A 23,994-nucleotide genomic window follows, 5' to 3' on the forward strand; every position below is an offset into this window, starting at 1 on the left:
GAAAGGTTCCATTAGATTGGAAATAACAAATTAGGTCCTTAATTCAAATAAGGGAGGAAGGCAGTAAGTGGAAGGTGCGGAGCAGTTCACTGAACATCCGCCAAGGGGACACGTTAGAAGCTGTTGTTGAAGACATTATGGGTTTACTGGCTGGTGGGAAACACAGGAAACCTAAGTGGCTTTGTTTTCTCTGACTGGCAAAGCATAAGAACGGTGCGTCACAGATCAGTGCTGGGGTGTGGTAGCAGCAGAGGGTGCAGAAGACATTCCCAAGGATGCTGCCTGGAATGGAGGAGTTTACTGATAAGGAGAGATTGGAGAGAGTGGGTTTGTCCTCACTAGAACGTGGGGGGCTGAGGGGTGACCTAAGAGAGGTTTCTAAAACTATGAGGGGTATTGAAAGGGTAGACAGTCAGAGTTAAGGTAGGGGAGTCTAGAACTGGAAGGAACAGGTGAGAGGGCTGAGAGGTAAGTTTTTCACACAGAGGGTGGTGGGTATATGGAACGAGCTGCCAGACGATGTGGTAGAGGTGGGTACAATTACATTAAGAGGTGTTTTGACAGGTGCTTGGAGAGGAAAGGCACAGAGGGAGACGGGTCTAATGTGATTAAATGGGATTAGTGTAGATCGGAATCGCAGTCAGCATGGATGGGAGCCCCCCTCCCCCCCCCCACTGTTTCATCAGCACCCCGCCCCCCCCAGATTATACCATCTCATACAGATGGAGGGGGCAATAGTTCGATCTAAAACCAGTGTATTGTTCCTAACCAAGGGAGACTGCAACGGGGTGAGGGAGGAGTTGGCTAGCGTAGACTGGAAACACAAGTTATACGGTGGGACAGTTGACGAACAGGGGAGGACTTTCAAAGAGATTTTTCACAGAGCTCAACAAAAGTACATTCCAGCTAAAAGCAAGGAGAGTAAGGGTGGGAGAGCCAGCCTTGGATAACTAAGGAAATAAAGGAAGGCATCAGGCTAAAAGCTCATGCGTTTAAAGTCGCCAAGAGTAGTGGGGAACTGGAAGATTGGGAAAACTTTAAAAAACAACAAAGAATCACTAAGCAAACAATAAGGAAAGGGAAGATAGATTATGAAAGTAAACTAGCACAAAATATAAAAACAGATAGTACTAGTTTCTATAATTATATAAAGGGGAAAAGTGTGGCTAAAGTGAACGTAGGTCGCTTGGAAGTTGAGAAGAGGGAATTAATATTGGGTAATGTGGAAATGGCTTCAACGACTATTTTATGTCGGTCTTCACGGTGGAGGACACATCTAACATGCCAAAGAGAGATGTTATGGATGTGATGGGAGGTGAGGACCTCGATACAATCACTGTCACTAAAGAGGTAGTGATGAGCAAACTAAAGGTAGACAAGTCCCCTGGTCCTGATGGGATGCATCCCAGGGTACTGAAAGAAATGGTGGATGTTATAGTAGACACATGTGATAATTTACCAAAATTCTCTGCGCTCTGGGCAGGTCCCAGTGGATTGGAAGACAGTGAATGTCACGCCACTGTTTAAAAAATGATGTAGGCAAAAGGCAGGTAACTACAGGTCAGTTAGTTTAACGTCTGTAGTCGGGAAAATGCTTGAAGCTATCGTTAAGGAAGAAATAGCGAGACATCAGATAGAAGTGGTTCCATCAGGCAGACACAACATGGATTCAGGTAGGGCAGGTCCTGTTTGACAAACTTACTGGAATTCTCTGAGGATATAATGAGCACAGTGGATAGAGGGGAACAGGTGCATGTTGTATACTTGGAATTCCAGAAGGTGGCCGATAAGGTGCCACATAAAAGACATATCCATAAAATAAGGATACATGGAGTTGGGGGTAGGATATTAGCATGGGTAGAGGATTCATTAACCAATAGAAGGCAGAGAGTTGGGATAAATGGGTGTTTCTCTGGTTGGCAATCAGTGGTGAGCAGGGTGCCGCAGGGGTCGGTGCTGGGCCCACAACTGTTCATGATATACATTAACGATTTGGAAGAGAAGATCGAGTGCAGCATCTCTAAGTTTGCTGATGACACTGTGGAAAAGCAAATTGTGCAGAGAATGCAGAGAGTCTGCAGAGAGATATAGATAGCTTAAGTGAGTGGCAGATCTGGCAGATGGAGTACAATGTTGGTAAATGCCAGGTCATCCACTTTGGAAGGAAAAATGCAAGATTAGATTCTCATTTAAATGGTGATAGATTGCAGCGTGCTGTTGTGCAGAGGGACTTGGGAGCACTTGTACATGAATTACAAAAAGTTGATTTGCAGGTGCAATAGGTTATCAAGAAAGCAAATGGAATGTTGGTCTTCATTGCTGGAGGGATTGAATTTAAGAGCAGGGAGGTTATGCTGCAACTGTACAGGGTACTGGTGAGGCCGCACCTGGAGTATTGTGTGCAGTTCTGGTCTCCTTACTTGAGGAAAGATATACTGGCTTTGGAGGTGGTGCAGAGGAGGTTCACCTGGTTGATTCCGGGGGTGAGGGATTAGCCTATGAGGAGAGAATGAGTGGCCTGGGACTATACTTGCTGGAATACAGAAGAATGAGCAGGGATCTTATAGAAACATATAAAATTATGAAAGGGATAGACAAGATAGAGGCAGGAAGGTTGTTTCCACTGGTAGGTGAGACTAGAACTAGGGGACAGAGCCTCTTGATTCTGGGGAATAGATTTAGGACGGAGATATGGAGGAACTGCTTTTCCCAGAAAGTAGTGAATCTGTGGAATTCTCTGTCCAGGGAAGCAGTAGAGGCTACCTCATTAAATATATTTAAGACACAGTTAGATAGATTTTTGCATAGTCGGGGAACTAAGGATTATGAGGAAAAGGTGGATCTGAGTCCACAGCCAGATCTGCCATGATCTTGCTGAATGGCTGAGCAGGCTTGACGGGCCAGATGGCCGACTCCTGTTCTTATGTTTTTGCCACTTGCTAACAGTAATCAATTAGCTACCGACCCACACATGGATCATGGAACAAAACTGGAGCACCCGGGGAAACCCACTCAGACAGCACCCGAGATCAGGTTTTATTCCCCTTGGAATCAGACAGGGAGGTGCACGTTTCCATGATTCTGGCCGTGTCAGCTCTGGGTCTCCAGTGTCTCAGCCATGTGTCGTCCATCCCTCAGACGTCTGCTGGGCACATGGGGAACCGGTAGACACTGCTGGTCACTGGACCTGAGACAGAGCCCGAAGACCCCCAGTGCCTGACACTGACAGGCACCTGTCACAGCCTCTGAAATAGCGTTAGTTTCAGAGTTTGTCCGTCTCAGAAACATCAGCATGTGTTACAGGTGTTCACTGCAACAACTCAGAACCCAACCTCAGACATCAACATTCTGCAGACTCTACAGCGAAGCTCCACCGCAGGCAGAATCAGGTTTCTTGTCACTGACTTGTACGTCATGAAATTTATCATTTTGCAGCAGTGCTACAGTTTACAAAAGGTTATTATAACTTACAAAATAAATAAATCGTGCAAAAAGGAACAACAAAGTAGAGTTCATGGGTTCATGGACCATTCAGACATCTGATGGTAGAGGGGGAGAAGCTGTTCCTGAAACGTTGAGTGTAGGTCTTCAGGCGTAGGAGACATTCACTGCTCCCTTTCAAGTGCTGCAGGAGGAGCGTCCACTTTGTGTGGGGACTGGCAACGAGTAGCAGTCCTGGGACAATGGGCTTTAAGTACAGTGTGAACTGGGAGCTGTGAACTGTAACATGTCCTGCACTGCCCATGTGTCCTTTGGACCGACCTGTCCTGCCACAAACACTGATCTGTCTTGGTTCCCAACCCATGCTCCTTAAGGTATCAACCTCACTCTCCACCCCAACCCACATCCTCACCTCCCTGACCCAGTGACCACCCTAACCCCCTGTTCATGGTCCTAATCTCCACCCCACACCTCCCCCCACCCCCCGGCCACTATCTGGTCATCATACCAGAGTTGTTCACCCCCCACCTCTTCCCCTCCCAAATCTGCATTCACCCACCCACTCCAGCCCGAGTGGAGAAAAGGCCCTCCTGAAAGGTTTCTTCAGAAGGTCAGAGGCCAAGTGATCCAGGGAGGCTTGGCTGTGTGGATTCAGAATTGGCTTGCCTGTAGAAAGCAGAAGGTTGTGGTGGAGGGAGTGCATTTGCATTGGAGGGCTGTGACTAGCGGTGTCCCACAGGGACCAGTTCTGAGACCTCCACTTTTTGTGATATTTATTAATGACTTAGATGAGGGGGTGGAAGGGTGGGTTAGCAAGTTTGCAGATGAAACAAAGATCAGTGGTGTTGTGGATAGTGTGGAGGGCTGTCGAAGCTTACAGAGGGATATTGATAGGATGCAGTTCTGGGCTGACGAGTGGCAGATGGAGTTCAATCCAGAGGTGGTACACTTCGGAAGGACAAACTCCCAAGGCAGAGTACAAGGTAAATGGCAGGATTCTGGGGAGTGTGGAGGAGCAGAGGGATCTGGGGGTTCATATCCACAGATCACTGAAAGTTGCCTCACAGGTAGATAGGGTAGTTAAGAAAGCTTATGGGATGTTAGCTTTCATAAGTCGTGGGATCGAGTTTAAGAGCCGCAAAGTAATGATGCAGCTTTACAAAACTCTGGTTAGACCACACTTAGAGTACTGTGTCCAGTTCTGGTCGCCTCATTATAGGAAGGATGTGGAGGCATTGGAGAGGGTGCAGAGGAGATTTACCAGGATGCTGCCTGGATTAGAGAGTATGGATTATGAGGAGAGACTAAAGGAGCTAGGGCTTTACTCATTGGAGAGAAGGAGGATGAGGTGAGACATGATAGAGGTGTACAAGATATTGAGAGGAATAGATAGAGTGGACAGCCAGCGTCTCTTTCCCAGGACACAAATGCTCAATACAAGAGGACATGGCTTTAAGGTAATGGGTGGGAAGTTCAAGGGAGATGTCAGAGGGAGGTTTTTCACCCAGAGAGTGGTTGGTACATGGAATGCGCTGCCTGGGGTGGTGGTGGAGGCTGATACATTGGTCAAGTTCAAGAGATTGTTAGATAAGCATATGGAGGAATTTAAGATAGAGGGATATGTGGGAGGAAGGGATTAGATAGTTTTAGGTGTGGTTTGAAGGTCGGCACAACATGGTGGGCTGAAGGGCCTGTATTGTGCTGTACTGTTCTATGGTGCTATGGTTCTCTGGAAAGAATGACCAGAACATGAAGAACTGCTCAGCTGAGTTCTGAAAAGTCACCCCACCCCACATCACTCCTACTACCACCCCTCCATCACTGGCACCAGGCAGCCTGTCAATCTGTCTGGCTGGAATCTCCCAGCTACCCTGTGTGGGGAGATTGGTCACTGGATCCCGGTACATTGGCTTCTGAGCTCTCGGTGCTGGTGCCTCAGGCAGAGTCATCCACCGTCCATCCAGTTAACAACAGCCGTTCCATGATCCTCAGTTATCAGGAGAGGTGGGAGTTAAAGATTCGTCAAGTTCAGTTACTGAAATCAGCAAACATTAAAATTCCAGAACTAATCCCTGGCCTCAGCCAACACTTGTTCTCTGATGCCTCATCCGCTCTCTGCCTCAGGAGTAGCTGAGCTCTGGGTGTGAAGAAGTTTCTTCTTGTGTGAGCTGCTCAGTGGCCAAGCCTGCACGATACGGGCGGTGGGGTATTCAGAGGGTGCAGCGTCCCGTCTCATTTGATAGAGTGTGTGTGAAAGGAGAAGGAGCAGAAATCTCCTCCAGGGCTGTGATACAACATCGCTGCAGAAAGCTGAACATTTTCGCCTGAGCTTTCTGAAAGTTTACAGTGGACTCTGCTGCTCTAGATCAATCATTCAATCAGCATTCCCTATCTCAGAAGTGAACACATGTCTGGAAAAGATCACATTTTGCTTGTCAAACAATTACTATTGTTTAACAAAGGTACAAAATATATAAACAGCTGTCTAACTGGAGGAAAGGATTGTTAGAAGGTTTCTCTTCCTGTGACGATGCATCAATAAAATGCTCAAGGGTCTTAATTTGAACAGTATCGAGAAACTGAGGGTTAAGACAGCTGGGACACATTCAGTGGATTGACCTGTGCATTTTTGTTGTCAAATGTGTGATCTACGCAGATCCACAGAAAGGCGATAGGGTTTGCTTCATAAATCGGCCCTGCTCATGCAGAAATTAAACTTCACTCAAAAGATTAAAGAAACACTTTTAAATTCAATGCAATGTAACATTTGACAAATCCACACCAACTCTTTTACAAATGTGCCCTGTGGTGAACACACGATAAGTAAAATAAAGCAACTGTTCAACTACTTGGCAAACAGAAAATCACAGCTTTAGTGCAGTTTGTTCTCCACATTAGCCCAGCTGATGACAACAGTAAACTTGCGCTCACCTTTATATGACAGGCGTAGTCTCGGATGGCTGGTGTCACCAGCACTGGAAGATTGCAAGCTCAATGCAAGTAAAAGCCACACAATGTCTACCGTTGACATACTGCTGAAGGTATGTCTTTCGCTTCTTCACTCCTGAACTATATTCATTCTCTTTCTCTCTCTCTCTCTCTCTCTCTCTCTCTCTCTCTTATTCCAGTGTCAGAATGACACTCTATCTTCTGGTCAACACTGTCTGCCTTGTATTTCAATCTTCAGCTACCAGTCTCTTCTGGAAGTTTAATCCCACCTCCCTGGTGTTTTTTCAATCCTTCAGGACTTAACCCTGCCAAGCAGTGAGGTTTGGTTCACCTTTCACCTCTCCTAATTAGAAGCACGAAGTTCTTGCCTCTGCTTGCTCTCGGCAGGGGTCAGTGCTGGCCGAGGCTGCGGTGCAGAATGGTGAGCTCTGTGAAGGATGAAACCTAGTCCGGAGAACCAGTGCAGTGCACACGCCGATCACTGATCCTTCCTCCCTGCTCTCTCCCAGATCCATAGCCCCCTGGTGTTACGTGGAAAAATGCCAAGATACACTTATGGGTCACAGTAAAAGACAGATTAGTTTGAGCTCCACATTTAAAGAACGACTCCTTTGAATGCCATATTTTAATACTTTCCAATTAATGTTTTATTTGGGAGAGTGGGACTTGAATCGCTTCATAAGTTTTAAAATTACTTAATACTTTGGCCAGTATTTTGTAACCAACATGTCGAGTTACTTGGAAGGAAACTGAGTTAATTATATAGCACATTGTAAGCATTAAGTTTGCATAAACTGAGATATGTTGCTGATCTACATCATTTAGCTCCAAATCCATGAAGACTTTGTTCAAAAACTATGCCAGACAGCTTCAGTTATCACACAGAGCTTCAAGAAATCTCTTAGTGGAGAGAAAGAAGAGCAGTGTTTTACTGTCAGTAGTGGTAGTGTCTGGTGTGTTCCAGCTTCGTTTTAAATGTTCTTTGGCTAGATACTGAGTAAGTGTACAAACTGCACACGTCATGGAAGGCACATGCAATGTTAGCATTCATCTCGAGAGGACAAGAATATAAAAACAAGGATGTAATGCTGAGGCTTTATAAGGCGTTGGTCAGACCACATTTGGAAGATTGTAGGCAGTTTTGGGCCCTAAATCTAAGGAAGGATGTGCTGGCATTAGAGATGGTCCAGAGGAGGTTTACGAGATTGATCCTGAGGTTGAAAGGGTTAATGCATGTGGAGTGTTTGATGGCTCTGGGCCTGCACTCACTGGAGTTTAGAAGGATGAGGGGGGGATCTCATTGAAACCTACTGAATATTGAAAGGCCTGGATAGAGTGGATGTGGAGAGGATGTTTCCATTAGTGGGAGAGTCTAGGACCAGAGGGCACAGCCTCATAATAAAAGGACATCCCTTTAGAACAGAGATGAAGAGGAATTTCTTCAGCCAGAGGGTGGTGAATCTGTGGAATTCATTGCCACAGACGGCTGTGGAGGCCAAGTCATTGGATGTATTTAAAGTGGAGGTTGATAGGTTTTTGATTAGTGAGGGTGTCAAAGGTTACAGGGAGAAGGCAGGAGAATGGGGTTGAGAGGGAAAAATAAATCAGCCATGATCGAATGGTGAAGCAGACTCAATGGGCCAAACGCCTAATTCTGCTCCTGTCTTATGGCCTTATATCGAGGGGATTTGAAACTCTAGGATGGGACGGGGGGGGGGGGGGTGGGGGGGGGTGGTGTTGGCATCAGTGTTCCTGATCAATGAGGGCACAACTGAGCCGGACCTGGTCACTCACCTGTGAACTGAGCTTGGGTTGGACAGGCTGGGACTCGATGTGTAAATTTCACAGAGGGAGAAATGAGGCTGCTCCCAGCCTGGTCCCCCTGGGAGCTGACTGCCGAGCAGGTACTGATGCTGACTGGTCACCCAGTCTGGCTGTCTGTCTGCAGAGTCAAGGCGACAACTGTGGACAGGTAAAGGTCAGGAAATATGTAACTGAGCAAATTATCACCAATGTCCTATTTTTTCTTTTCGAAAGGAGGTTTAGTGATTACAGCATCACATTATTTCAATACCATAGTATTCCACAATTCACACGATTTACAGTTTATAAAACGGTCATCTCTATCCAGACCGTTCCCAGAAATCCCCCACTGTACCCATAGATACCATGTGCTCCTTCTCCAGGGACACATGGGCACGGACGTAACCCAGGAAGAGGGGCAGGCAATCAGCTGGGGCAGAAACCCCGACTGCCTAGACCCATGACCCACTGGCCATGCCCAGGATGGAACCCTGACCAGGAGGTCCCCTGATCGACCCACCCCCCTCTGCACCGGGTGACCAAAGATCAGGAGCATGGGGTTGAAGTGCAATGGCCTGTGTCCTGGAGCTGATTGTCCTTAATCAATGTCATTGAAACATGATTCTGTCACTTTGCTGATTGGGCACACTTGCTGCACATAAATTTGTTGTGTAATTTCATACAATAAACTGTGAGTGACTACACCTCAAAAATGTTCATTGGCTTTAAGATCTGGTGATGCCTTGGCAAGAAAAATACTGGGATACTGCCTGGATTAGAGGGCATGAGCCATAAGGAGAGGTTGGACAAACTTGGGTTGTTTTCTCTGAAGAATTGGAGGCTGAGGAGTGACCTGAGGGAAGGTTGTAAAATGATGAGAGGCACAGATTGGGTAGACGTCAGAGTCTTTCTCCCAGGGTGGAAATAAGATAACATAAGATATCTTTAGTAGTCACATGTACATCAAAACACACAGTGAAGTACATCTTTTGCCTAGATTGTTCTGGGGGCAGCCCGCAAGTGTCGCCACGCTTCCGGTGCCAACATATCATGCCCACAACTTCCTAACCGGTATGTTTTTGGAATGTGGGAGGAAACCGGAGCACCCGGAGGAAACCCGTGCAGACACACGGGGACAACGTACAAACTCCCTACAGACAGCGGCTGGAATTGAACCCAGGTCTCTGGCGCTGATACACAGGGCGTAGGTTTAAGGTGAGGGGGGAAAGCTCTTCACAGGGCATGGAAGATGCCTAGAGTACGCTGTCAGGGGAAGTGGAAGAAGCAGACATGACAGCAACACTTGGGAAGCATTTAGACTGACACAAGAACAGGGAGGTGGGTCACGTGCAGGCACATGGGATTCATTAGATTGGCATCTTGGTCGGCACAGACATGGTGGGCCGAAGGACCTGTTCCTGTGTTGTACTGTTCTGTGTTCTCTGTTCCATAAAGGACACAGACAGAAATGAGAATCATTCTTGCAGCAAACACACAAGCAAGAGACAAAGAATAGGCTGTGAATGAGACAGCTGAGACAGGACAAGGCTGCTCATCACTGCTCTGGGTTGTCTCAACAGCCCAGCAAGGTGACCTTTCACTGAACAACCCTTCCTTGCAGCAGCAGGACAATCCCGACCACAAAACCATTCCATCTCGCATCATTCGTGGCCCTGTTTGATCATGAGATGAACACAAGAACGCAAGAAATTAGGAGCAGGAGTAGGCCACTCGGCCCCTCAAGCCTGCCCCACTATTCAATATGATCATGGCTGATTCATGCTGGCCTCAACTCCTCTTCTGTGTCTTTTCCCCATAACCCTCAATTCCTGAATCTTTCAAAATATTAGAAGCTTTGTTTTAAATACTGAGAAGAAATTCCTATGCACTCAATTTTAAATAACTGTCCCTTATCTTGTAACTGTGTCCCCTCATTCAAGACTCTCCCACTTATGGAAACATCTCAACATCTACCCTGTTATTCTCTCTATATCTGTGAATTTTATATGCTTCAAGTTTCTAAACCCTTCATGCTTCTAGAATCCAAAGATTAAAGATCCGACTTCTTTAGCCACTCATTGTAGGACAACTCCCTCAATCCAGTATTTAGCCTGGTGAGCCTCTTCTGCGCCACCTCCAGTCCCAGGGTATTCTTTGCTTAATAAGGGGACCAAAACTGTGCTCAAAACTCCAGATGTGGTCTCAGTAACATCTCATACTATCGCAACAGTACTTCCCTCTTTCTAACCTCCAATCCACTTGCAATAAAGGTGAATATGACATTGCCCATCTGGACCACTCGCTGCACCTACCTGCTAATTTATGTGTAATTCACATGAGATAATGCCTGGATCCCTCTGAACTTCACTCACTGGCAGGTAAGGTTGAAAACAGCAGGAGGTTCTGTAGCTATGTTAAAGGTGGCCAGGGAGACAGTAGGTCCTCTCAGAGATCAGCAGGGCCGCCTGTGTCTCGAGCCAAAGGAGATGGGCCGGATTCTTTAATGAATATTTCTCCTCAGTGTTTATTCTTTTTAAATACTGAGAAGAAGTCAACCTTACACCTTGCCTGCTCTCCCAGGTCATTACTGCTCAGGAACAAAACCTTCACCACCACTTGGGCCACTCGACTCATTTACCTTCTCTGATGCCTCTTTGTTAAGATTCAGGGTTGAGGATGGAGGAAGAGATGTGTAGAGGGTTTTTACCCTAGGAGCTCTGCTGAGATTATTGAATTGATTGTTTCATGAAGGTCACCAACTCCACAGTTTCCAGGCTCTCCTACTGTGAGGTGAGCTCTGCATCGTGCTACCACAGAGAAATATCAACTCCTCTTGCTGAAGATCTCCCACAGCACAGCTGTTCCCCAGCATTGAGGAACCAGGGGCATTGTTCCAACAACAGATGAATAGGCTGCAGTGCCAACTCTATACCTTCTTGAACTTATTTAGACTGACGATAGCTGTACCCACTGTTCCATCCTGGCCCCATCAGTGAGCTGACTCAATAACATGAGAAGCTTTTCTTGATAATTCAGATGTATTTGGAACCGAAGTGTACTTCAGGTTGACACTGCTGTGTGGCTGTGATCTGTGCCGGCTCCTAACGATGCCATTTCTAAGCCTTGCTCTCTCAATTAGCAACTGCTTGAATGGCAAAAAACTCATCAGACATTGAGGACAGAATTTTTGTTGTATCTGGCAGCAAGGGAGAACTGGAGTGTAATACCAGATCCAGAAGAGATCAGGGAGATGTGTGGGGCCTCTTGTTGGAGCTGGGTGTTTAACCAGCTCACTACAAGCTGGAAGGTGAGGATAGACCTTGGGAGATCTTCCCAGAAAATGGCCAAAGATGGAGCAATCCACTGAAAGACAGGACATTGGAAATGTGAAGAGCATGTTTTCCCGATGTGGGCAGGGAGAGGGTTGAGGAACCTTTGATTTTGGAAAGGTCTGCTCTGTTTGCCCTCTCATTTCTGGGTCAGGAGGTTCTGGGCTTCAGCTCTCTGCCACAGCCTGACCTTCGAATTCAGGACAAGGCTTCAGGGAAGTCCTCTGAAAGAGATCCTGTAAACCATGACTACTCCTCCCTGTGGATATTGAATCCTAAATGAACAAGGACCCTGGTGCTCTTGAACAACAATCCCCGTTCAACCACAGCTCTCTAAAGGTAGGTTAACTCCTTGACCTTGCTGTTTGTTGGATGTTGTGAGTAGTGAATGGCCAAAACTCTGTGGCGAAGTGAGAAGTGCTTTGAAATGTTTTGACATATTATCCGAGCACTTTGTAACTGCACGGAATTTATGCTATATTCTGATCGCACTTAAAGCTGTCAACATTCAACGGTGTAAAATATGGACTATTAACGAAATGCCAAAATACATTGCAAAGCATAAAAAATACAAGCTGATGCTTATTTATTTAAGAAATAAGAAAATGAAAAGTAGAAGCAGGGGCAGGCCATTCAGCCCTTCGTCCCTGCTCTGTCATTCGATAAGATCATGGCTTATCTCAACGTCGCTTTCCTCTTCTAACCCCTTGTCCCTTGGTTCCATTGATATTCAAAAATCTATTTATCATTGCCTTGGGTCCTCTCAGCAAGACCGATGAAGGGATCTCCTCAATGCCCACCCCACACCACCAGGGATCTCCTCAGTGCCCACCCCACACCACCAGGGACAGTACATGAGGTGGGTTATCATTCAGTTGCGCTCTAGGGAACTTGATGGCCTGGAAATGGCTCCACACCATTTCTTTGGTTAAAATCAACAGCATGGCCATCCCAACACTCTGTGAATGTTGCACAAGGAATAGCTACCCGAAGGCAAGGTTCCCTGAACAGCGTTGTTGAGTTTTCCTGTGTAACGCCACACCGACACATTGAAGGTTTCCTGTTGCAAAAGTTCTTGCAGCTGTTATAATGCAACCCAGCAAGCAGCTACCAAAGAACACGCCACAATACAAACAGTGGTTTTCTAGCTGCTGGGAAGAGTCACTACTGGCATTTGTATTGGTACAGATCTGCAGAGAGCAGCTTGCAGCGAGTCGCCATGCTCCAGTGCCATCTTGCTGGATTAAAGAATGCTTGGATGCTGCAATGATGGATGCAGTACTGGAGAGAGCTTGCAGGCAGTCTGAGAGATAACCTGGCAAAGAACAGTGTTCTCAGGAGGTATGTCCTTTGTGCAGGGTGGTGGGGAGGGAGCAGAGATCCTCCAGGGAAGAGATAAGGAGTGCCTAGTGGGGTGTGACCAGGAGGTGTCTGTACGGACATGAGAACGGGCAAGAACCTCCCTTAAATGGGACCTAATGCCCCTCTGCCCCCATAGTATCTGACAACTCTCACCAGCCCTCCTCTCTGAACCACCCCCATTCATCCCAGGCTCAATCCCAGGCCCCCATTGGCTTAGATCCTGAACCTTGAACCCACGCATGGTTTAAGTCCCAACCACCACAACCCAGCAGACCTTCAGGTGACCGACTGAGACCCAGCCCTGAGCTTGGCACTGTTTAGTGAGATCCCCACAGATGCAGCTCGCTCCTCACTGACTTTCCCTGCAGACTGAGCACCCAGTGACAGAAGGGTCACCCAGTCAAACTCTGGAAGCCATCGGTCATGCCCAGAAACCTTTGCACCCGTGATCAATACACCGAGGATTGGAATGAAGAGTTGGAATAACAGCTGAGTTTGATTTCTGAGTGAGGTTCAGAGGGTTTGCAAGTTGTTCACCATCTGAGTCCTGAGTAATGGACTTGTCTGGGTCGTGTTAGAGTCTCCATCTTGTGGCTCATGCAAGAACCAGCAAAGTTCACCAGTCAGAGCGGTCTGGAGCTTTTGGCCAGAACTGTGATTGTGTAGTGATGTTTAATTCAGCACAGTACCATTGACGATAAACTTTTACCGACACCAACACAATCGTGATGATTTGGTGCTGAGAGTCACTCTGGGAATGTGACATTTCCAATAGATTTCTGTCTCACACTTACAGCAAATGAAATATTGCTTTTGGAAATCAGTCCACATTGTCCTGGGGCTCCCAGTTATCAGTGTTTCGAGAATATCTGTTTACGTCACCAGACCAGGACTCTGCTGAGGCAAGTCCAAGATTTCTCAGCACCCATCACACACCAACCACCCCTACCCCGCCCATCCCCAGCTGTTACAGACCCAACCCCACGATCTCAATAGTCTCCCTCTCCTCCTTTCTCTCCCCGTGTATGACTCTCTCGTCCCTCTCCAACTTCTCTACCCCTCCCTCTCTCTCCTCTTCCCCTCCCCCTCTGACTATGACTTTCTCTCTCCGTCTCCATCCCCTTCCCTCCCCGTCTCTCTCCCCCTTCTCTATCTCCCCCTCTGACTCTGACTTTCTCTACCTACCTCTCTCACTCTCTCTCTCCCCCCCCCTTTCCATCTCTCTCCATCTCCCTCTCTCCCCCCCCCCCCCCCCCCCCCCCCCCCCCCCATTTACCCTCTGTGAGGTGTGTGGCGGGTGAACTGCGTGTTGCTCACCCACTTTCACTGGCCGTCAGTACACGGGCTTCCCCTACAAAGGTCAAACTGCTAACCTCACCCTCTCCCTGCGAGTGCTGGGAGCTGCCAGCTGGAGGAGGCAAATTCACTGGGTAAACATTAGACCCTCCTGCGGCGTTCCCCAATCCCTGCTGGCCGGCAGCTGTGGAGAAGGTCGGCTCGGTGTGCCTGGGACGTGGGGGAGCCATTTGTTGAGGAGCAGCCTGTCTGAGCTCTTGTCTCTTGGTTCTGCCGGCTCATCGCTCTGACTCTGACTGCAATGTGACCAGTTCACTGAACTCTTGCTGCTTTGTACACTCCATGAAGCCGGATATTATCACTTCATTAGCACTTTGAAAACCGCAGCCACTTCTCTGCACGGCTGTGAAAAATATGGCTCAAATAATCAAGCCTATTCAAAGAATATGATCTCTGGTAAAGCTCTCTCTCCCCTTAGGCCTTCTGTTATGAAAGCCATCTGACAGTGTAATTCCTTCAGCAATGACTCAAGCAGCAGAACCAAAGGATGAAAGGAGGATCAAAGTTCACTGACTGAACAATCCTTCATTCTCCATGTCCAGATCCAGGATCAGGTACACTGCTCTCACATTCTCTGCAGTAATTGGCTGGCCTATTGGCCCAGACCTGTTGGAGGGTGTGGGCTGATGGGAGTGTGGTGAGCCGTGTACGTTGGACAACACACAGTGATGGTGCAAAACCAAAATACAGCAGAAGCTGAAGGTCTGAAACAAGAGCATTATTTATTTAAGCATCTTCATTTAGAATGGCTGTCAGGATAGACTTGGTAATTATAGACCTGTTAACCTAACATCTGTGGTAGGTAGGTTGCTGGAAAGCATTCTGTGGGATAAGATATAACATTTGGAAAGGCAGGGGTTGATTAGGGACAGCCAGCATGGCTTTGTGTGTGAGAGATCTCGTCTTACAAATTTGATTGAGTTTTTTGATGAAGTTTGATGAGGGGAGGGTAGTAGATGTGGTATATATGGATTTCAGTAAGGTTTTTGATAAGGTTGTGCATGGTAGGCTGCTCTGGAAGGTTGGATCACATGGGATTCAAGAAGGAGAGAGCTAACTGGATACAACATTGGCTGGATGGTAGGAAACAGAGGGTGATGGTGTAAGGTGCTCTGTGACTAGTGGTGCGTCCCAGGGGTTGGTGCTGGGACCTTTGTTGTTAACGATTTGGATGAAGATATATGAGGAATAGTTAGTAAGTTTGCAGATGGCATTAAAATAGGTGGTGTCGTAAACAGTGAAGAGCGATATCAAGAATTGCAGCGGGATCTTGATCGGCTGGGTAGGTGGGCTGAGGAATGGCAAATGGAATTTAATTCAGTTAAGTGTAAAGTGTTACATTTTGGAAGGACAAATTGACCTGTACAATCATTTGTAAGACAAGTTTTTCACTGTACCTCGGTACAAGTGACAACAATAAACCAATAAATCAAGGTGGGACGTTTACATTGAACGCAAGGGCCTGGGTACTGTTGTAGAACAGAAGGACTTTGGAGTACAGGTCCCTTAACGTGGAGTCACAGGTAGACAGGGCAGTGCAGAAGGCTTTTGGCATGCTGGCCTTCATCAATCAGGGCATTGATTGTACAAGATGCTGGTAAGGCCAAACCTGCAGTATTGTGTTCTGTTTTGGTCACCCTGTTATAGGAAGGATGTGATTAAACTGGAAAGTACAGAAAAGATTTACAAAGATGTTGCCAGGACTCGAGGAACTGGGTTATAGGGAGAAGTTGGACAGGTTGGGCCTTTATTCCTTGGAGTGTAGACTGAGGGGTGATCTCATAGAGATGTATAAAACCATGAGGGGCACAGATAGGGTGAGCGGTCCTTTTTCCAGGGTTGGGGAATCAAAAACAAGAGGACGCAGTTTTAAGGTTAGAGGTGAAAGGTTAAAGAAGAAACTGAGGGGCAACTTTTTTTACAAAAATATTGCAAGAGGCGGCAGAGGGTGGTAGACTCAGCCAGCTCCATCACAGGCACAACCTTTCCCACCATCGAGGACATCTTCAAGAGGTGATGCCTCAAGAAGGCGGCATCGATCACTAAGGACCCTCACCACCCGGGACATGCCCTCTTCTCGTTACCACCATCGGGGAGGAGGTACAGGAGCCTGAAGTCCCACACTCACCGATTCAGAAACGGCTTCTTCCCCTCTGCCGTCAGACTTCTGAATAATCCATGAACCCATGAACACTACCTCGTTATTCCTGTTTTTGTACTATTTGTTTTTGTAATTTATAGACTTTTATGTCTTGCACTGTACTGCTGCCACAACACAACAAACTTCACATCATACGTCACTGATAATAAACCTGATTCTGGTTCTGGCTGAGGCAGGTGCAGTAGATACACTGAAGTATGGACAGGTTTCGGGATGACAAGCTTAGAGGGATATGGGCCAAGTGAAGGATGTGGGAGATCAGGGAGACTGCCAGTGGCCCTGATGACTTCACCTGTAGGATGTGCACCCAGCTCAGCTCCTGACTGACCGTGTGAAGGAGCTGGTGCTGGGGCTGGGTGTGGGGGTGGTGGGACTGGGGATGGGGCTAGATGTACTTAGGATCGTCTGGGATGCTGAGAGCATCATAGACAAGAGTTTCAGTGAGGTGCAGGCAGCAGAACATTGGGTGAACCCCAGGGGAGGTAAAGGGAAGAGACAGACAGTGTGTGGTCCCCCTGTGGCCATTCCCCTCAGCCCTCAGCAATACTGCTGGGGGGATGACCTATCAGGGCACAGCAGCAGCAGCCAGGTCGGTAGCACTGTGGCCGGTTCTGCGGCTCAGCAGGGAAGGGTAATGTCAGGCAGAGCAATAGTGACAGGAGACTCGATAGTTAGGGGGACAGACAGGAGATTCTGTGGCTGCAAAAGAGACACCAGGATGGTGTGTTGCCTCCCAGGTGCTAAGGCTGAGGATGTCTCAGAGCGGCTGCAGAATATTCTCAAGGGGGAGGGTGAGCTGCCATCAGAAGATTTCCGATCCATATTCCACCAGGACATACCCGACAGCCCTGAACTTGCCGAGATCATCTCTGAAGTTGTCGGATGTTGGGTTGTGGTGGACGGACTGCATTCGGATTGGAGGGCTGTGACTAGTGGCGTCCCACACGGATCGGTTCTGGGACTTCAACTTTTTGTGATATTTATTAATGACTTAGATGAGGGGGTGGAAGGGTGGGTTAGCAAGTTTGATGATGACACTAAGATCGGCGGTGTTGTGGATAGTGTGGAGGGCTGTCGAAGCTTACAGAGGGATATTGATAGGATGCAGAGCTAGGCTGAGAAGTGGCAGATGGAGTTCAATCCGGAGAAGTGTGAGGTGGTACACTTTGGAAGGACAAACTCCAAGGCAGAGTACAAGGTAAATGGCAGGATTCTGGGCAGTGTGGAGGAGCAGAGGGATCTGGGGGTTCATATCCAGATGACATCCACCATCATGAAGTGCTTTGAGAGGTTGGTCATAGCACACTTCAACTCCAGCCTCCCAGAACCCATTGCAATTCACCTATCGGCGAAACAGGTCTACAGCGGATGCCATCTCCCTGGCCCTACACTCAGCTCTGGAGCATCTGGACAGTAAAAGCACATACGTTAGACTATTGTTTATTGACTACAGCTCTGCCTTCAATACAATAATCCCAAGCAAGCTTGTCACCAAACTCGGAGACCTGGGACTCAACACCTCCCTCTGTAACTGGATCCTTGACTTTCTAACAAACCGCAATCAGTGAGGATAGGCAGCAATACCTCCGGCACGATTATTCTCAACACTGGTGCCCCACAAGGCTGCATCCTCAGCCCTCTACTCTACTCCCTATACACTCATGACTGTGTGGCCGGATTCTGCTCTAACTCCATCTACAAGTTTGCAGATGATACCACCGTTGTTGGCCGTATCTCAAACAACGATGAGTCAGAGTACAGGAAGGAGATAGAGAGCTTAGTGGAATGGTGTCATGACAACAACCTTTCCCTCAATGTCAACAAAACAAAAGAGCTGGTCATTGACTTCAGGAAAGGAGGCGGTATACATGCACCCATCTACATCAATGGTGCTGAGGTTGAGAGCTTCAAGTTCCTGGGAGTCATCACCACCAACAGCCTATCCTGGTCAAATCACGTAGATGCCACAGCCAAGAAAGCTCACCAGCGCCTCTACTTCCTCAGGAGGCTAAAGAAATTTGGTTTGTCCCCTTTGACTCTCACCAGCTTTTACCAATGCACCATAGAAAGCATCCTATCTGGATGATCACAGCTTGGTATGGCAACTGCTCCGCCCAGGACTGCAAGAAGCTGCAGAGAGTTGTGGACACAGCCCAGTGCATCACAGACACCAGTCTCCCCTCCTTGGACTCTACCTCTTGTTGTCTTGGTGTAGCAGCCAGCATGATCAAAGACCCCACCCACCTGGGTCATTCTCTCTTCTCTCCTCTTCCATCAGGTAGAAGATACAGGAGCCTGAGGGCACGTACCACCAGACTCAAGGACAGCTTCTACCCCACTGTGATAAGACTATTGAACGGTTCCCTTATACAGTGAGATGGACTATGACCTCACGATCTACCTTGTTGTGATCTTGCACCTTATTGCACTGCACTTTCTCTGTAGCTGTGACACTTTACTCTGTACTGTTACTGTTTTTACCTGTACTACATTGATGCACTCTGTACTAACTCAATGTAACTGCACTGTGTAATGAATTGACCTGTATGATCGGTTTGTAAGACAAGCTTTTTACTGTACCTCGGTACAAGTGACAATAATAAACCAATAATAAACCACAGATCACTGAAAGTTGCATCACAGGAGGATAGGGTAGTTAAGAAAGCTTATGGGATGTTAGCTTTCATAAGTCGTGGGATCAAACTTAAGAGCCGCGAAGTAATGATGCAGCTTTACAAAACTCTGGTTAGGCCACACTTAGAGTACTGTGTCCAGTTCTGATCGCCTCATTATAGGAACATTGCTGCCTGGATTAGAGAATATGGATTATGAGTAGAGACTAAGGGAGCTAGGGCTTTACTCATTGGAGAGGAGGAGGATGAGGGGAGACATGATAGAGGTATACAAAATATTGAGAGGAATAGATAGAGTGGACAGCCAGCACCTCTTTCCCAGGGCACCAATGTTCAATACAAGAGGACATGGCTTTAAGGTAATGGGTGGGCAGTTCAAGGGAGATGTCAGAGGAGTTTTTTCACCAGAGAGTGGTTTGGTTGCATGGAATGCGCTGCCTGGGGTGGTGGTGGAGGCTGATACATTGCACAAGTTCAAGAGATTGTTAGATAAGCATATGGAGGAATTTAAAATAGAGGGATACGTGGGAGGAAGGGGTTAGATAGTCTTAGGTGTGGTTTGAAGGTTGGCACAACATGGTGGGCCAAAGGGCCTGTATTGTGCTGTATTGTTCTATGGTTCTATGATGCTGGGGCATTTCATCCCAGTTATTTTCAATGGGAATTGTTTGACCAGGTAGAGTATGGACTTGCTTGCAGTGACCTGGCTTTTTATAAAAGTGCTCTTTACGTATTTACAAGATGTTCATCGCCTCCAGCAAAATATTTACAAAATCAAAACAGGAGCATGCTTGTCCAGGACACACCCCAGCCCCTGTGGCACCCACCAGTCCCAGACTGCCTCGAGGACACCACATGGTCCCTCTCCGGTGAGACCCGGGCACAGATGGATCCCCAGAGGGTCAGGCAGTCGGCTGGGGGGGATCCCCGACAACCCACTGCCTGGATGTGTGTGTGGCCACGCTGGCCGGGTCCAGGAACAGACAGACCGACCAGTCCCGCTTAGCACTAGGCCCCAGTCAGGAGAATGGGGCTGAAGTGCAGCCAGAGGTTGAGGCGCGGCCCTGGTACCCACTCAGATGGGGACTGCAGCCGCTCACACTCCATGTGTACATGGAACATGCGGAAATGACAGCCGGCCTGGGAGTCCGTGAACCAGCTTGACACTGCTCTGTGGAACACTATCCACCCCAGGTCCCTGATGTAAGGGGGAGGAATCCCACATGAGAGACCTCCACTGGAGACCCCCCCTCACTGCTGAATGATAGAACAGACCATCATGGTGTATTTGGACAGCAGACAAGGGTGGGGGTGTGTAGGAGCAGCCCGTACAGGAAACACCTCCGTGCGGCATGGAGGGGATTTACAAGAAACAGCTCATGTTGGAGCTGGCTCCTGAGGAGGGTTTTGGTGCTTGGGTCTGATGAACAATCCCGACCAATTCAGCTCAGCCGGGATCACCTGGTGCTCACCGGCCCACTGGGCACCGATAGTGACAGGATGGCTGGAGGAATTGGCACAACACCCCAGTGTGGTTCAGCTCCCCCCTCCACTTCCCGTCCATCTCTTCATCCACTGGTTCCTTCTGGATCTGGGCAGTGAAGGCAGAGGGTATGACCAAAGTACCCAACCCGTACCACAGTGCAGAGGACACCCGTTGAGCTATGACCAGCCCTTGGCCCCTGTGGGGAAGAATGGGGTGCAGTTCTGTCCAGCTACTCGGCTGGGCAGTGACCTCCATCTCCTGCCTGTTTCCCGGCCAGGCTTTCTCAATAGGTCTCAGGTAGACTCCCAGACAGAGGAGGTGCCTGGTACCCCACACAAGCAGTAGTGCCACCTTGACCTGATGGGCACATCAGCATTCCAGAGAAGCTGAGAATCTGCCCTCACCGGCAGGGCGAGGGGTACATGGTCCATGCACTTTGGTCGCTGAGAGAGTTGATGAGTGTACTGGTGTGTCAGTGTCTGCACTCCCTCAGTCACAGGCTCCAGGGCGCTCGGTGCACGTGTGTCCTCAGTCACACACCGTGGAGCGCTCGGTACATGCGTCCTCAGTCACAGGCTCCGGAGCGCTCAGTGCACGCGTGTCAGTCACACTGTGGAGCGCTCAGTGCACACGTGTGTCCTCAGTCACACTGTCGAGTGCTCGGCGCACTCGTGCCCTCTGATCTCGCTGATGCAGGAAAAGGGGAATGGACTGCTGAGTAACGTAGTGGAAAGCAAGACCACCGGCTCCAGGGAAGACCGAAGAGTGAGCTTGAGGAAAGCAATGAGAGAGAAAGAACGATTCCACCCTCCCCTCATACCTGGTCCCTCCTCTCCTTCCCCCGGACTTCCATGACTGTGCTGGACCATCATCTCCCGGCCAGGACCCATTTCACCTTAGGATGTTGCATTTCCCTGTTCCCGACTTACTGTTAACAAACCTGGTGGCCAGTAACATTGGCACCCGGACAGCAAGGTCCACCCTTGCCTGCCTCCTTGTGGTTACTCAGGGCCCTTCAGACACTTCCCCCCACCAGGTCTGCAGGCACAGTTGATATACTGGGCTTCAAACCAATTGATATTATCCATCAAAACCCAACTGACCCAGGCATGGAGTTCTCGCACTGGCTGTGGTAGCAGAATGGTGAGGATTCGGCTTATAACACACAAGTGTTGAGATAGTTCTCATCCTCTGCTAAAACCCATAAACTAGAGAGCCTTGTCAGAAGGAGTGATGGATGAGTTGGGAGGGTGAATAACTGCAGGGGGTTTGAAGTGACAGTGCTGAAAAGACAGAGCTGTTGATTAGTTGTGAAAGGGTAAAGGTGACATTCAGACACAGCTCTCTGACAGAGGCTGCACAGCCCAGACCAACTGGATGACTACCAGCCCTGTGGAGGATTAACTCATCAGCTCTCAGCCCCACCTAATGAGCTGCTGCTCAATGTTCCCCATTAAACCTCTGTCCTGGAACCTGTTATAGGAACAGGCAGAGTGAAAGGTCACCCCAGAGTCATGAGTTATGACTGTCTGGGTGAACAAAGCTACTGGTATTGGAAAGTGTGTGTTGCTCATTCACATTATTAGACCCTCGAGAGAGGAACCAAAATCTGGTTGTCTGAGAGATTCGAACTTCTGGTGAGCACCCTCCTGCTGTACTGCTTGGTACCACTTTACCCAGGCATAGACTGGAGTATTTTACCTGAGCTAAAGGCTGTACAGTGGAGACTACTCAGGAAGTCAGTCCTGCGACATGAGAGCAGGGGATCTCGCTACTCAGAAGGTGACCCTCAGGTGTACAACAACAGAAGCATCATTTAACGATGGAAAGTGCAGTAACTGTGGACAATCCCAAACATCAGCAAGTTAGAACAAGCAGATAAATCGAAAACAACGGGAATTGCTGGGGCTGGGTTTGGGTTTGTGGTCTGATGAATTCATCAGGTAATTCTCAATTGATGCTTTTGGCATTGAGACGTGTTACATCATGCCAAGTGTATAAATTGACCTGGGTACATAGCCATTGGGGAATGTTTAACTTACATTACATGGGTAATTTAAGATCAATTTAGTTATTTGCATTGTTGGCTAATTACAGATGCACATAATAGGGACTGCCGCAGAAGGTGGGTTACTCCAGTTCTGACCCTCTGATTTTCCAACATTCATTTCAGAAGTTCTTGGTTTCTGACACACAATCCACCACATACTCGTTCTGCCTTTACCATTAAATCACAACTTCTTTGGTTTTCACTTGGTATTGTCATTCATTGTTTAAAGGCGTTCTCAATGTTTCTGTGCTGTACAGTATGCTTCAGCTGTCTGGCCTGATTTATGTTCAGTGTTTGACCTCGTTGTGTACTGAAATTTCATCCATCGACTCTGGTCTGGGACATCCCTCACTAACCAATCACCATCACCTGGTGTGGTCTGGGGCAGCCTCACTGACCAACCACCATCGACTGTGTGGATATAGTTATATAGAACCACCGCTCAGGCTGACCTCAGTGGCAGCTCAGTAGTGACAGTGCCAGTGCCAGTGACCCGGGTGCAATTCCGGCTGCAGAGTACAACTGATGGTTCGGATTTATCTAGAACCTTCTGGACAACTTTTTGTACAGACAACATAAGCAAATGTGGAACAAGGTCCCCACATGCCACAAACAGGATTATCTCATCCTACCTTGACTCTATCCTTTCTCCACTGTTCCAGGCCCTCCACTTTCACCTGTGACACCCCTGATGCCCTCTGCCACTTTGACAGCTTCCATCTTCCTAACTCCAGCCAGATCACCTTCACTGTGGACATGCAATCCCTCCACACATCAATCCCTCACTAGGACAGATTGAGGACCACTCCTTCCTGAACGAAGGCCCAACAGTTCCCCTTCACCAACACACTCATTCATCTGGCTGAACTCATTTTACATTGAAGAATTTCCCTTCGTCTCGCTCACTTTCTCCAATCAGAGGTATAACCTCAGGGAAATGACATGGGATATTTGGTCCTCATCTTCCACTCTACCTCCCAACACACTCAACGTATCCTCCAGAATTTCTGCCACTTTCAGCAAGATTCCAGCATCTTCTCCTCCTCACTGAAGGGGCCATTTCCTCTGCCCTTGTTCACTCTTCACCAACCACTCCCCACCTCAGGACACTTCCCCATGCACCTGCACCAACACGTGCCCTTTCTCCTCTTCCCTTCCCACCATCCAGGGAGCCCATCAGTTCTCCAGTGAAGCACCAATTCACTGCACTCAGCATTCATTCTGTGGTCTCTGCTGCATTAGAAAACGTGCATTGGGTGACCACTTGGCAGAACATCTCTGAACCATCCGCAAGGAATTTCCAGTCATCCATCACTGTAATTCTCAATCCCACTCCGACATATCACATCGAAGCTGGGAAACAATCTCGGTGCTGACCGGTCCAGTACGGGGACTGGTGTATGATGGCTGTCTCCACATAGAGT

At 48.2% G+C, this 23,994-nt stretch overlaps 1 protein-coding gene across 1 annotated transcript in view; it reads right to left on the reverse strand.

Annotated features, from left to right (window-relative positions):
• The window catches only part of LOC127580625 (semaphorin-3E-like), a 198,562-nt gene extending 192,120 nt beyond the window's left edge, over positions 1 to 6,442 (reverse strand). The window contains exon 1 of the mRNA XM_052034285.1: positions 6,373 to 6,442. The gene's annotated coding sequence lies outside the window, so the exon portion shown is untranslated. The remainder of the gene's footprint in view (positions 1 to 6,372) is intronic.
• Positions 6,443 to 23,994: the final 17,552 nt, after the last annotated feature.

This window comes from Pristis pectinata, chromosome 19 (assembly GCF_009764475.1).
Source record: "Pristis pectinata isolate sPriPec2 chromosome 19, sPriPec2.1.pri, whole genome shotgun sequence".
Classification (NCBI taxonomy): Eukaryota; Metazoa; Chordata; class Chondrichthyes; order Rhinopristiformes; family Pristidae; genus Pristis; species Pristis pectinata.